Raw genomic sequence first — 11,835 nt, 5'->3', positions numbered from 1 at the left:
CTTAGATACATCATACAGTCATTTAGATCAGAAGGTCTGATTAAAAACGCATCTAAAAATATAGAGGGGAAATTCTCAATCTTTAAAGGGACATAAAGGTCTTCTGAACAAGCACCAAAAGATCACTTTCCATCTCCTCCAGTTCTTGAAAACGTGGGGAGGAAATAAAATATGAAAAAGATGAGCTTGTATTTTTTTTTTTTAAATTCCATTTTGATCAAGACCAATATACTTTCAAAGGCAATAGATTACATCTAGTTCAAAAGACCCGCAGGTCTGGTCACGTGTCGGCTGAGTGTTCAAGAAATATTTAAGAATATCGGTGGCTTTTCAGTTCAAGTAGGAAACAATTTTCTAGTGAATTTCGGGGCGAGGATCAGGGTCAGTTCGGCTTCTTCCTCAGTGTCCTGTACTCAGCCTCTGGAGCCCCATGGAGGAGTCTGTCCCTGCGATCCCAGCGGTGCCGCCCCCCGCCAGAGCTAACGCTGCCTTCGACTTTGGGTTCCCTTAGGGGTTCAAGACAGACAAATAAAATAACTTTCTTCCTTCCCCACGGTAGTATTTTAATAATTAAGACACGCAATTTGAACTTGTCGCTGTTTTCTTTGGCTCACGCAGCACGATCCATCTACCTGCGCGCCGCCAGCACCGCCCGGGTTCGGCCGCCCGGCGCTCCGCTCCCGCCGCGACCCCGGCACAGTCCCGGCGGGCGCCGCCCCCGGCCCGGCCCGCGGGCACCTGAGCGCGGCGGCTGCGCGGGGGGCGAGCGGGCGGGGCCGGCCCGGCCCTCACATGCGCGGCGCCGCGGGAGCCATTGGCCGCCGCCCGCCGGCCCCGCCGCCGCCGCCGGCAGCCGGTGCTGTCCGCTCGCCGAGCCATGCGGGTGCGCGCTGCAGGGCGCTGCTAGGAGCCGAGCCCGCCCCGCCTGTGCCCGCCCGCATGGCAGCGCCGCGGGACTGACCGCCGCCAGAAGCTCTGCGCCCCTGCCGCACGCTCGGCTCGGCTCGGCCGGGCGGCTCTCGGGGTCCGCAGCCCGCAGAGCCGTCCCTGAGGTGAGGCGAGCGCGGGGCCGGCGGGAGGCGCTCGGGCAGGCGGCGGAGGGGCCGCGGGGAGGGGGCGGCATCTTCGCCGGCGCCCCCGCCGCTCCCTCCCCGCGCTTTCCGTCGCGCTTCTCTTTATCTCTGTGCGCGCAGACCGGCCTGGGCCGGTTCGCGGTGCTGCTGCCGGTGTGCCGGCGGAGCCCCGGGGCGGCTGCGCTCGTGGCGCTGCTCTCCGCGGGATGCGCATCCGCGCAGGACGTGTCCGAGCGGCGAGCGCGGGGCTGGCCCGGGCGGCTCCGGGAGCGCGGCGCGGTGCTGGGGAATGCGGCTGGAACCGCGAGCTGCTCTCGGGGCCAGCGGGGATGGATCCGGCCCCTCCGGGGGCCGCCAGCTGTGCGGCTTTTGTGTGGGGTCAGCTGTGCTTCGTGTTGCAGCACACGCAGATTGGAGGGGCCCAGGCCACTCAATAAAGCACATCTTCAGGGCAGAACCAGCCCTTGTCAGATAACCATCTCTGTTTTTCGAGGCGCGTCTTCTCCCTTCGCCCTGCTCCCCAGTATGTGGCAATGCCGACTCCCGCTCCTTTAGAATCCCTGAGCTTGGCACAGCAGCTCGTGTCTTCAACCTCCATTTCCCTCGTCACAAGTGCTGCCACTGCTCTTAAACAATCACGAATTCAGGCGCAGAAGCCTTGTGACTCGCCCAGCATCCTCCGAGGGAGCTGGTCTGCGGTCACCGGGGGGATTCAGGCTCTGCGTTTGCAGCACGCCCGCAGCCCCTGGCACTTTCTCCCCTGGACGTTCCCAGTGTGTCAGAGCCATGAGATAGGTTGTTCAGACTTGAAAATGGAGGACGGTAGTGGTGGTGGTGTTGTTTGGTGGATAAGTCTTAGCAGTACTTCCTGTAATGGTGGTGCTGAAAGTGGTGTTTTACTTGACTTAGCTGCCGGTGCAGAGAGCACTTTAGGGTACCTGCTACTCATAAGTTTTGACACAGCTTTAAAAAAAATCCTCAAACGCTATAGGGAAGTATTTGGGTTTTTTTCAGCGTTATGTCTGTCACCGTGATAGGAAAGGATAGTATTTTCTGCTTCTGAAACTGAAGGTGGGGAGTGACAGTGCCCACTTGTTTGGGAGAGAGGGCTTCAGGATGGGAGAAATTTATGTGAACGGGGCTGAGACTTTAAACACACAGCTCTGAGCTATCAAAAAAGCACTCTCATGCCTGGTGGGGTAACTACGACCCTTTCTCTGTTGCTGTCATTTTTTTTTTTCTTTTTCTGTCTTGTTTGTTGGTTTTGGTGGTGGTATTTTGTTTTGTTTTTTTCCCCTCACCTCTTCCTGGAGGCAAAGGAAACCATCTTTCTTCAAACTTAGGGTAAGGTTAGTGTTGTGTTATTTGCTCTTGATTGCCGTCTTAAATTAATTCACCAAGCCTTACTTGGGGCCAGGATCCTATTCATTCTTTGTGCCTTATAAATGCCCTATAAACCTTTTATTATTAGTTGGAACTGATTTATGAGGTCCTGACCTAGGAATATGCTTCTGTGGCTATATTTTTTTACACAATTTTCTCCTGTGTCTCTAGACAGGCATTGCCTTTATACTAAACTCATTTGGTGCTTTGGTTAGCGTCAAAAAACACTTCTCTGTTTGCTGTGTCTGTTTTCTTGCACATAATAGCAAGGAATATTAAATAGTTACTGTTATTTGTGATTGTGATTACTTCAACACAAAAGATGAAAAGTTTAGAATGGCTGTGTGAGGTTATGTGGGGAAGGGAGCAGCATTAAGCTGTCATTTGTTTTGTAAGATCTGGGTATGCACATTAGATCTCTAGCAGTCCTGACATCCTTGATGGGATGGTAATCTGGTGTGTTGCGATCTGGGAAAGGAATTCTGAAGAGCAGTACCAACAATGAAGAAAAACTGTGTGCTGCAGTCAGAGGAAGGTAATTATTAATAGGAGCCAACCTCTATAATAACAATGCAGAGAGGGAAAGCACTTGGGTGCTTGCCCTGCAGAGATTAACTAGTGAACGTTGTACTAACAGATAGCTGTACACCTGAAATGTAGTTCTTGCATTCATATCCCTTTGTGCCTGTTGCCGCCTTCCCAATGCATAAGTGGTGGTACAGGGTGCCACAGCTCTGCCTCCTGTTTATGGACAGTTTTCTTGCCTGTGTGCCTGAATAGGCAGGAAAAAAGCTAATGCTGTCTGTGCTGGGCTTGCAATAAATCCTGTCAGTGACAGGAGGATAAGAGAATAAAGGCTAGTGGAGAAAAGTTTGTCCATCCCTGTGGTCAAAAGCACTTGCAGCTATGTGTGCTGTGGCTTGGCGCAATTTTGTAAGAAGGGACTGAAGTTTCCTGGGTTGACGTTGGTTCTTTTAAATTCTCTAGGTCTTCCCATTTCCTCTGTGTATTGAGGTCCCATTCAAGGTCTGTTCTAACCAGTGGCAGTAAGTGGTTTTGACCCAGGGCCTGTCCACAGGCTGTTTGTTGCCTGCTGTGCGTTCCCTGGCGCGCCGGTGGCTGCAGCAGGTCCTGTTCCTGTGCGAGGCTTGGGCTGCCCTGCAGCCGGGTGCTGCCTCAGTCCCCAGCCCAGGGGCTGCCTTTGCTTTGTCCTGCACCTCTGAGAGCCACAGGGAGTTTTGGTGCAGCTACATGGATGCTGTGATCACTGACTTAGTGCCTGAGACTTCACACACTTAATCTGTGTGTGGCTGCTGAGGGCTGCTTTGCTGAGAAGGAGCTTGAGTCACAAATGGGGGAACATGAGGGAACTCAGTAAACAAGTTTCTCAACTGGGTGCCAAAAAAAACCCGGGAGTTCCAGGGTAAGTATTGCATGAAATAATGAACTCTGAAGGTTTTCATTTCCTTTCAAAAAAGCAGTCTTTATCTTCCAATTCACAAAGTTGCTGTAGATCTCTAAATATCATAAAGTACAATTAGCAATATTTGTTATACTCAGATGTTACATATAATAGCACAGAACATTAAGTGGAAAGAACAAAACCTGTTATTTCAGATTCTGCTATTTAAATTCTTCCATTTTTTGCTAGCATCAAAATAGGGCTGCACAGTTCTCCTTTTGTGTTTTTCTTCTTTCTGTTTTATTTATTTATTTATTGTCTCTTGGTGGTGGGAAGATTATATCTTAACCAGTATAGAAAGAAAAAGCTACTGCTGTTTTAAGAAAAACAGCAATATTTTTCCTTGGAAACCTTACATTTCGATGAAGATTTGTCTGTGCTTTTGCATAACTGACATTTTAAACAATTTTTTAACAAGCAGTGAAGAGTCTGTAGACTTCACCATGCAAAGGCTTATTTCCATGACTGATTTTACATGTATATATAGTTTAATGAGTCCACCTGCATGCAGGAGGCTCTCTGGGGTCACACTAGTGCTGCTGGATCTTGGAAGTGTTTATTCTTGGCTGTGATGATGAGCTGCTGTGGGTCCACACAGGGCTGAAATATGAAGAAAGGTGTTTGTGAAATGCAGTTTTCTAGCAGCCACTAGCATTATGTTTTGTGAAAGCACTTGTAATTAGTGTTTCAAAGCTATCCTGTTCCTCTAACCTTGAGAACACTTTGAGCTACGTTTTTTGACTTGCTTGCATTGGGTTGGGTTTGGCTCAAGATCATTTGGTCGGAGCAAATTGAGTACAATTTTCTTTTAGCCATATAACAAAGAATAGGTACCAATTGCTTGCCAAACAATTTCTCCTCTCAGAGGTTACAAACAAATTTAAGAAAGAACAAAGCCAGGATTTCTAGTGTCTAACTTCTTGAGACTCATCTTGGTTTTGGCATGTTAGAAAGAAAAGTGCGTCACAAGTCAAGTTGGCACCTAATACTGTCAGTAATACTAATTTCCGCATCATTAATTTTAACTGACACTTCTTCAATCTTTCTCTTACCACAAATTTATTTAATTAAAAGAATTGAAGTTCTTTTAATTTATTTCTATATTCCGTTTAGCTGTAGCAAGAACAGGTTCTTGTCCCCATTCAGGAAATTGATAGGAAGAGAAGTTAAAAGATATTCGTGTAGCAGCTGCCAGAATGTTCAGAAAGATATCCTTGGAAGGAGAGAACATGTTTTCATGAACTCAAGCCAACTAAATGCCACTTTTACCCAACATTTGGAGGCAAGCAATAGTATAGGAAGTATGGCTGCACCAAGGACTCGTTTGTTATAACTGTTTTAAAAGAAATACCTTAGTTTTTCTTGTTCTCCCTCTTCAAGTATAAATCAGGATACAAAACCATATTGTTCTCATAGCCTCAAAACTAATACTCCTTCTTTCCACTTGAGCTCTTTCCTCAGAAGTGATTTTTCTGAGACTGAAGTAATTGCAACATCCAAGACTTGAGAAGCAATCGTGGTGTAAAATACAGCCACCCTTAGGGAGGAAGAAGGATAGTTGTTGCTCAGATATTTTTTTCTTTTTGAAGGCCCTTTTTTGTTGAAGATAACTGATTAAGAAGCAGAAAGAAATAACCAGGCTGAAAGCATGTGGCATCCAGCAGTGGGTGAGGATAGCATTTGTTTAATCATCATGGTTTTGCTTTTTGTAGTGTGTGATCAGTAGAAGAAGATAGTCTGATTCTTGTGATCTGCCTTGCTCCTTGTTAGTGCTAAAAACCCAAAATCAAATCAAAAAACCCCAAAATCAAATCCCCTCTGTATATGGTCTTCTTGTCAGAAGTTAGGCATCTCAGGTGTTCTATCTTATGGTTGTCTACTTTGAAGACGAGATTCTCAGTGGAATTTTCTCAGACCTAAGGGATGGGCACTACAGATAATTAAATGCTGTTGTTACCTTTTCCTGTCAGATATCTCTTCAAGCTGTTTGCTGTGCATATAATTTTTTTTTTTTTAAAGTGCAGTTCTCAAACTGTTTCATGATCTCTCTGTTCATCTGAGTTGTATCTCCAGATGATTTCCCCTGCATGGTTGGACCATGGATGAGGTGGATGAAGTGTCTGTTGCTGTTTTAGATGTCTTACCTGTGACACTCACATGGAGCTGGTAAATATGATGAGCCCATCTGCTGGAGACAGTGATGCTCAAGATGAGCCCCCTCCCTGCACTCCTTATGTAAAGATACACAGAGAAAAGAAAAACCTCATGCATGAAGGCTCTTTATAATCCTTCTGATGAGGCAGTGAGAGAGGCTCCTACCTGTCCTCATGCAACCTAATGGCTACAAAGTCACAGCCAAGATACAGCTTTTTCCTCTCTTGAACTTCATTCTTTACAAGTCAGCATTGAGATAAGTTTCTTTATGAAAGGTATTCCTGATTGCCCTTGGGTCCTACAGAAGCCAGAGCTGCCACACCTTTGGTGTTTTCAAGTCTGGCCAATGGCACAGATACCAACATGCCTGTTAAAAACATGTTTTTTGGTGGTTTTTTTTTTTTTTTTTTTTTTTTTTTTTGGTATGGAAAAGATTTTGAAGCACTTTACTCTTGCTCTGGTGGTTTTCCAACCTGTGATTATAGCTTTAAGGACAGAACAAGTGCATGGGATGTATATATGAATATGATGGCTGAATATTACCTATTCTTCATCTGTTGCAGGATAGGAAAGAAAGGAAACTTACATGCTTTCAGCTGGTGTGAGAACTTGATTTAAAAATGTGGATGCCTGCAATTATCCCAGTGCAGGCTTGCTGAATCTGTGTGTGCTGGGGATGGATATATTTTGATGTGCACACCTAAAAAGTTGATTTTTTTTTTGTGTTATGTCAATAAAATATATGGCTTGTTGTCTGTCACAAATAAACTGATTAAATAACCAAGCTTATACAACACTGATTGGGTAATCATTGAAAATAACCTTTTGGTTCAAGGGCTTCCTCTGTGAAAATTAATATTTTATACAGAAGTGTTATGTAATAGACATTTTGTTGCCTTTGCAGTCCTGCACAGAGGAACACGGTGTTAAGCTGATGTAGTTTGGATTGTTCTGTATAAAATTGTCCACTAAACCAATGCAAATACCAGTGAATGATGGGGAAAAGAAAGTCCACATTGCAGATTTGTAAATGGTGGTTTGTGCACAGGTCGTGGAGAGGCAGGATGGGAGTTGCTTTGGTCTGACAGTCTGTGCATTAAAAGCTGAGGGAGCAGTGTTAGGGGTAGTGCACTGGCTTGCTTTGTTTCCAGGCACCACTATGGTTACACACGCCTTCCACATGCATTAGCAATTGCCTTCATCAGGGATGCAGGGAGGAACCAGGCTCCATGGTTAGACTGACTGGTGTTAAAAAATACAAATGAGAAGCCCACATACAGGGGTCCTCTCAATGGCTGCCATCCAGAAACTTTTATGTACTTACTTTCTGACTAATTAAATTAAGAAACAAAGCCTAACCTCCCTAGTTCAGTGGAGGAACTGACAAAAGGGAAATGAAACTTCTCATGCACTTGAGTTTAAGTAATGTTTGCTGGTTTATAACCTATACTAAATTTCTTTGCAGTTTTGCCTTGTTGGCCTTGATAGTAGAGAGAAAGAGAAAACTGGCTTGATAGTTTTGCTCCTTTCCTTTTCTGCCTCTCTGAAACAAATCTATTGGCTCTGGAAACAAGGAAGTGGAGGAATGCAGATGTATAAAGGCTTGTTGGTGCTGCAGAAATTGTGAGTTTAACCAGTGCTGATGTCCCCATGAAAAGTGGATAGGAAAGTTTTTAACAGAAGAGTAAGAGAAGAAAAGTGTTCTTAGAAAAAAAAGTGGACTGAGAAACAAAATTGTGTTAATAATCATCCAGAAAAGTGAAAAATGTGCAGGTTTAAACAAGATTCTTTTTCCAGTGTTTAAAAGTTGTATTTATGCTATGTTTATTTTTAGTGAAAGTTAACTAAAATGTACTTAGATTGAAAGGTGAATTTAAGAGTGTCTTTATTAGCATTGATCAGTTTCACCCAAACAGATTTTAAAGAAAGAAACCCCTTAGGCCAGAGTTATAGGAGAACAAATATAGTAAAGTCTGAAAATAAAAACATGAGAAACATGCAAAATTACAAAAGAGAATAGTAATAGTGAGGCATAGGAAAGGAGATAACAGAACTGTAAAGTGTGAGTAAATATAACATAAAATTGTAAAGTGTGAGGTTATGTTTACTGTTCTGCAAGTGGAAAATTTATGAGTTCTGTTTGTTTCAGGGTGCCTCATTCCAGACACAAGGCTTTCATGCTCACAGTGGGATGGCCAAGTTTTCTCTCTTTGGAGTCAGCTTGAAAGCAAAGTGTCTGAAAAAATGCATTGCATGAAATGTAATGGGTACCTGGAGCTTGTGGGTTGAATTAGTACAAGCCTGGCTTGGACTCATGGTTTGCACGTGGCTCATTTGTATGTTAGGGCTGTCCTCTGTCCGTGTGCACGGGCCAGGGCAGCCTGGGGACAGGCAGTGTGCAGCTGGCCAGCATGAGCAGCAGACAGCCCCTGCTCTGCTGCTCTTTTGTGCCTCAGGACAGGATGGTGGCCTCCACACTCTCATATTAAGACTTCTTCAGTGTCTGATTATTTACCTGTTTGCTGTTTGAACTTGTAAAGTCTTAGGTCTGTGTTTCCATCTGCCAAAGTGTGTAATAGCAGAGCTACCAGCAGCCCCCTCCTACTGCCTGTGGGCCAAGCAGTGAGTTAGGTGGAGCAGGGAGAAGCTTTGCCTGCTTGACCAGCAAGGTTTGGTTAGTTTATGTCTCTGCTGTATTCCTGCTGTCTGCAGCAGAAGAGAGGAAGTGGGGAGGAGTTTGCACACAGCCTCTGGCTCATGGATGGGGGAAGAGGAGGTGGCCACCAAGAGAAGGGAGGAATTACAGATAGCTCCCGGATTAAACTGGGTGTTGGGTGTCATGTGAAAAGCTGCAGCAAGGCCCTGGAATGGACAATGAACTCCACAGGGAGTGGCAGTGGGATCCTGTTGGATCCCATGCAGCAGGAGCAATGCCTAAGGTGCTTTCCAAGGGCAGTGTGGTTTCAAGAGCAGCTGGAGCACATTTGGGCTTGCACTGCTGTTGAAAGGGGGAGTCCTGCCTTCCAGCCCACCCTCTGCTTTGGGCAAGATGCCTTTCCCAGGCACACACCATGGAGAGAGCAGCAATGTTAAGTAGCAGGGTGGCCACAAAGAATTCTCAGCTACTTGCAAAACTTACTCAGAGATAGCAACAAAATCTGGTATTTATCTGGTTAGGTTACATGCTACTTTTGACAGTGTTACTACAGTAGGTATCTGTGCTGGGGTTTTTCTCTCTTGATGGCATGACACTTTTCCTGTGAGCTGGTTTGTTGTTTTTCTTACGCAGCAGCAAGGGAGGAGGATGGCATTTTAACTGAAGAGATTGTCAAATGTCTGCTGTTGTTTGGGGACTTGGAGATATATGTAGAACTGAGAATTATTCACTTGTGCTGAGATTAAACCTCTGATGACTGGATTGGCTTACTTATTTAATTAGCTGAGGTTGTTGTTTGTTTGTTGTTTTTTTTTCCTCAAAATCTCTACTTCTTCCCCAAAATACTTCCCTCCCTTTCCTTTCTCTACAGAATTCATAATGTTTTGTTCTGAGTGAATTGTTTGGGTTTTTCACTCTGTTAACAATGATTATTTCCTTGTTAAATGCATCAGAAGTATTGTTTTCCTTAATAGAGAAGATGTTTGATCAAGTGACTGTACAAATGGAGGCAGCCACATGTAGGCTACTGTATGTAGGACGTGGCATTTGGAGGTTGCACGTGTTGTGCCTGAAGTGCCAAGTGCCTGGCTGTGATTCAGATGAAATTGGCACTGGCTGATGCCAACACCCCAGTGTAAATGTGGTGTCTTTCCCTATGCTGTAGGGCCCTGAAAAGAAGGTATTGAAGTGAATGAGTACCAGAGGGGACGAGGTTAAAAGAGAAGTGGTGCATGTGCTCCTTATTTAATCTCCTTCATAGCCACAGTCCCACACACTGACTATACCAGTGGGCATGTATTCTTGTATCAAAGCAGATGTTTCTGTAAGAAAGATGTTGCTTTGTTTTAATAAATTGAGGTTGTCACTTCAAAAATGGGAGAGGGAGGTGAAGGAAGTAGCATAAAGTGAGAATTTGTCAAGTGGGATTTGGAACAAAATCCATGAGAATTTTTGTGGTAAGAACTGCAGGAAAGAATTCTTCACTAGTCTTGGCATTGCCCAAACATCTACTTATGCACTGCTATGATTTATGTAAGAATTTCTGCTTTTAAATTGGTTTTTGATTTGGTTTTTGTTTTCTTTTGTTTGTTTTAAACCAAAATTATGTAAGTGTTTTGTCGTTTGTTATCCTTTACATTTCCTCCAGGTGTGATCTAATCCATGTGTTCAGCCTGTTCTGGGAAGGGGAGGGTGGCAGTGATGGACCTCAGCAGTCTTTCAGATTGTGGTTCAGCTCTTGAAGACAAGCTCTCCTCTTCTTCCATGCCTTTCCAGGTGTGGTGATGGTGCTGTTCAGCCTCTGCTGGCCCCTTTCCTTAAATGCTGGTACATTCTCAAAAACCACAGTCCTACTTCGAAGGTGGGAACTGCCTTTGCCTGCTGTTTTTGGGAATGGCTTTGGGGTGGTGCTGAGGAGGGATTGCAGGGCATGGTGAGCTCTGTTTAGGCTCTTCTCACATGGCTCCCTGACCTCATGACAAAAAGGGTTACAGAAGCAGCCGAGGTGAATGGCCCCGTGGCTGTGAGCATTTTCTGTTAGACCTCGGGTATGATCCAAAGGTCTGTTCTGAAGTCTGCTTGCTGTAGACCTTTGGAAAGTATCTGGTGGTTTTTTTTGTGGTTTTTTTTTTTTTTTTTTCCCACTGTATTTAGAAACCTGGAGTCTCTGAAAACTCCAGTTCTGCATGAAAAGATTTGCTTCTCCTGAGATCACTTGACCAGCCCCAAGCCCTTTCAAGGAGAAAAGTTTATGAGGCATATTTTATTAAAGGATTTGACAGTGTTTTCCCCATCTCCTTATCCTGGGTCTCTAGTGCTGAGAAGAACCTGGATCAGCAGGTTCCTGCTGACCTTTAAAATGATCTCAGTGGGAAGCGTGACACAGGACTTGTTCCTGTGTGCTTCTGAGTGCCAGTGGGTGCCACCCCTGGAAAAACCTCAGAAAAAAAAAATTAGAGGTTGATTTGGGGGCGGGGGGGGGGGGGCTTGGTTTGCATTTTTTCTGCAGTGGTTTGGGAACAGCTCAGGTGGGTGAGTGCCCTGCTCTTGGTGCTGGGTGCAGACCCCTATGGTTGCTGAACCCTGGAGCTGCTCTGCTGCAGGCACTGCTGGGGTGGGGGCAGTGGCTGGGGGCTGAACAGGGGATGCAGCTGCTGTCCCTGCCTGTGGAGCATCCTCTGCCCTGCAGGGCTGTCCCTGTCCCGTGTGCCCAGGGCTTGCTGCCCTTGCAGAGAGCTGTGCCTGCTGCATTGGTGTTGGCACCTGGCACTGTGAGCTGTGCTTGGCAGTGCCAGGAACGCCCTGGGCACACAGCAGTGCTGCTTGGGCTGCAGCAAGGCAGTGGCAGCCAGCGGGCTGCACACAGCCCTGTAGAATCCTGCCTGTTGCTAAGGGACTCCTTTGGATATGGAGCAACATTGGTTTACACAGCAGCTTTCCCTGTGTTTGTTGATTGGAGGCAATTACTGTAAAATACTTGATTTATAACAAGGCATACTTAATAAGCGACGAACTGAAATAAATATTAATGAATTACCTGCTGGAGTCTGGCTGTTCTTTTTGCTGGGTTGTTGCTTTCTGTCTGTGTGCTCTGCACAGCCCTGGAG

General features: G+C 45.6%; 1 protein-coding gene across 5 annotated transcripts in view; it reads left to right on the top strand.

The window, feature by feature from the left end:
• The first annotated feature begins 813 nt into the window (after positions 1-813).
• Positions 814-11,835, top strand: part of LRRC8D (leucine rich repeat containing 8 VRAC subunit D) — a 51,411-nt gene continuing 40,389 nt past the window's right edge. For 2 of the 5 annotated variants that reach the window (XM_079314312.1, XM_079314311.1), the window contains exon 1: positions 814-1,052. The gene's annotated coding sequence lies outside the window, so the exon portion shown is untranslated. Of the gene's footprint in view, positions 1,053-3,651; positions 3,880-10,376; positions 10,590-11,835 lie in introns of those variants that run through there. The other 3 variants (XM_079314309.1, XM_079314308.1, XM_079314310.1) reach the window with 3 other exon arrangements.

This window comes from Erithacus rubecula (genome assembly GCF_903797595.1).
Source record: "Erithacus rubecula genome assembly, chromosome: 10".
NCBI lineage: Eukaryota > Metazoa > Chordata > Aves > Passeriformes > Muscicapidae > Erithacus > Erithacus rubecula.
Note: the sequence above shows the minus strand (reverse complement) of the source record. Positions and strands in the feature narration are given on the sequence as shown.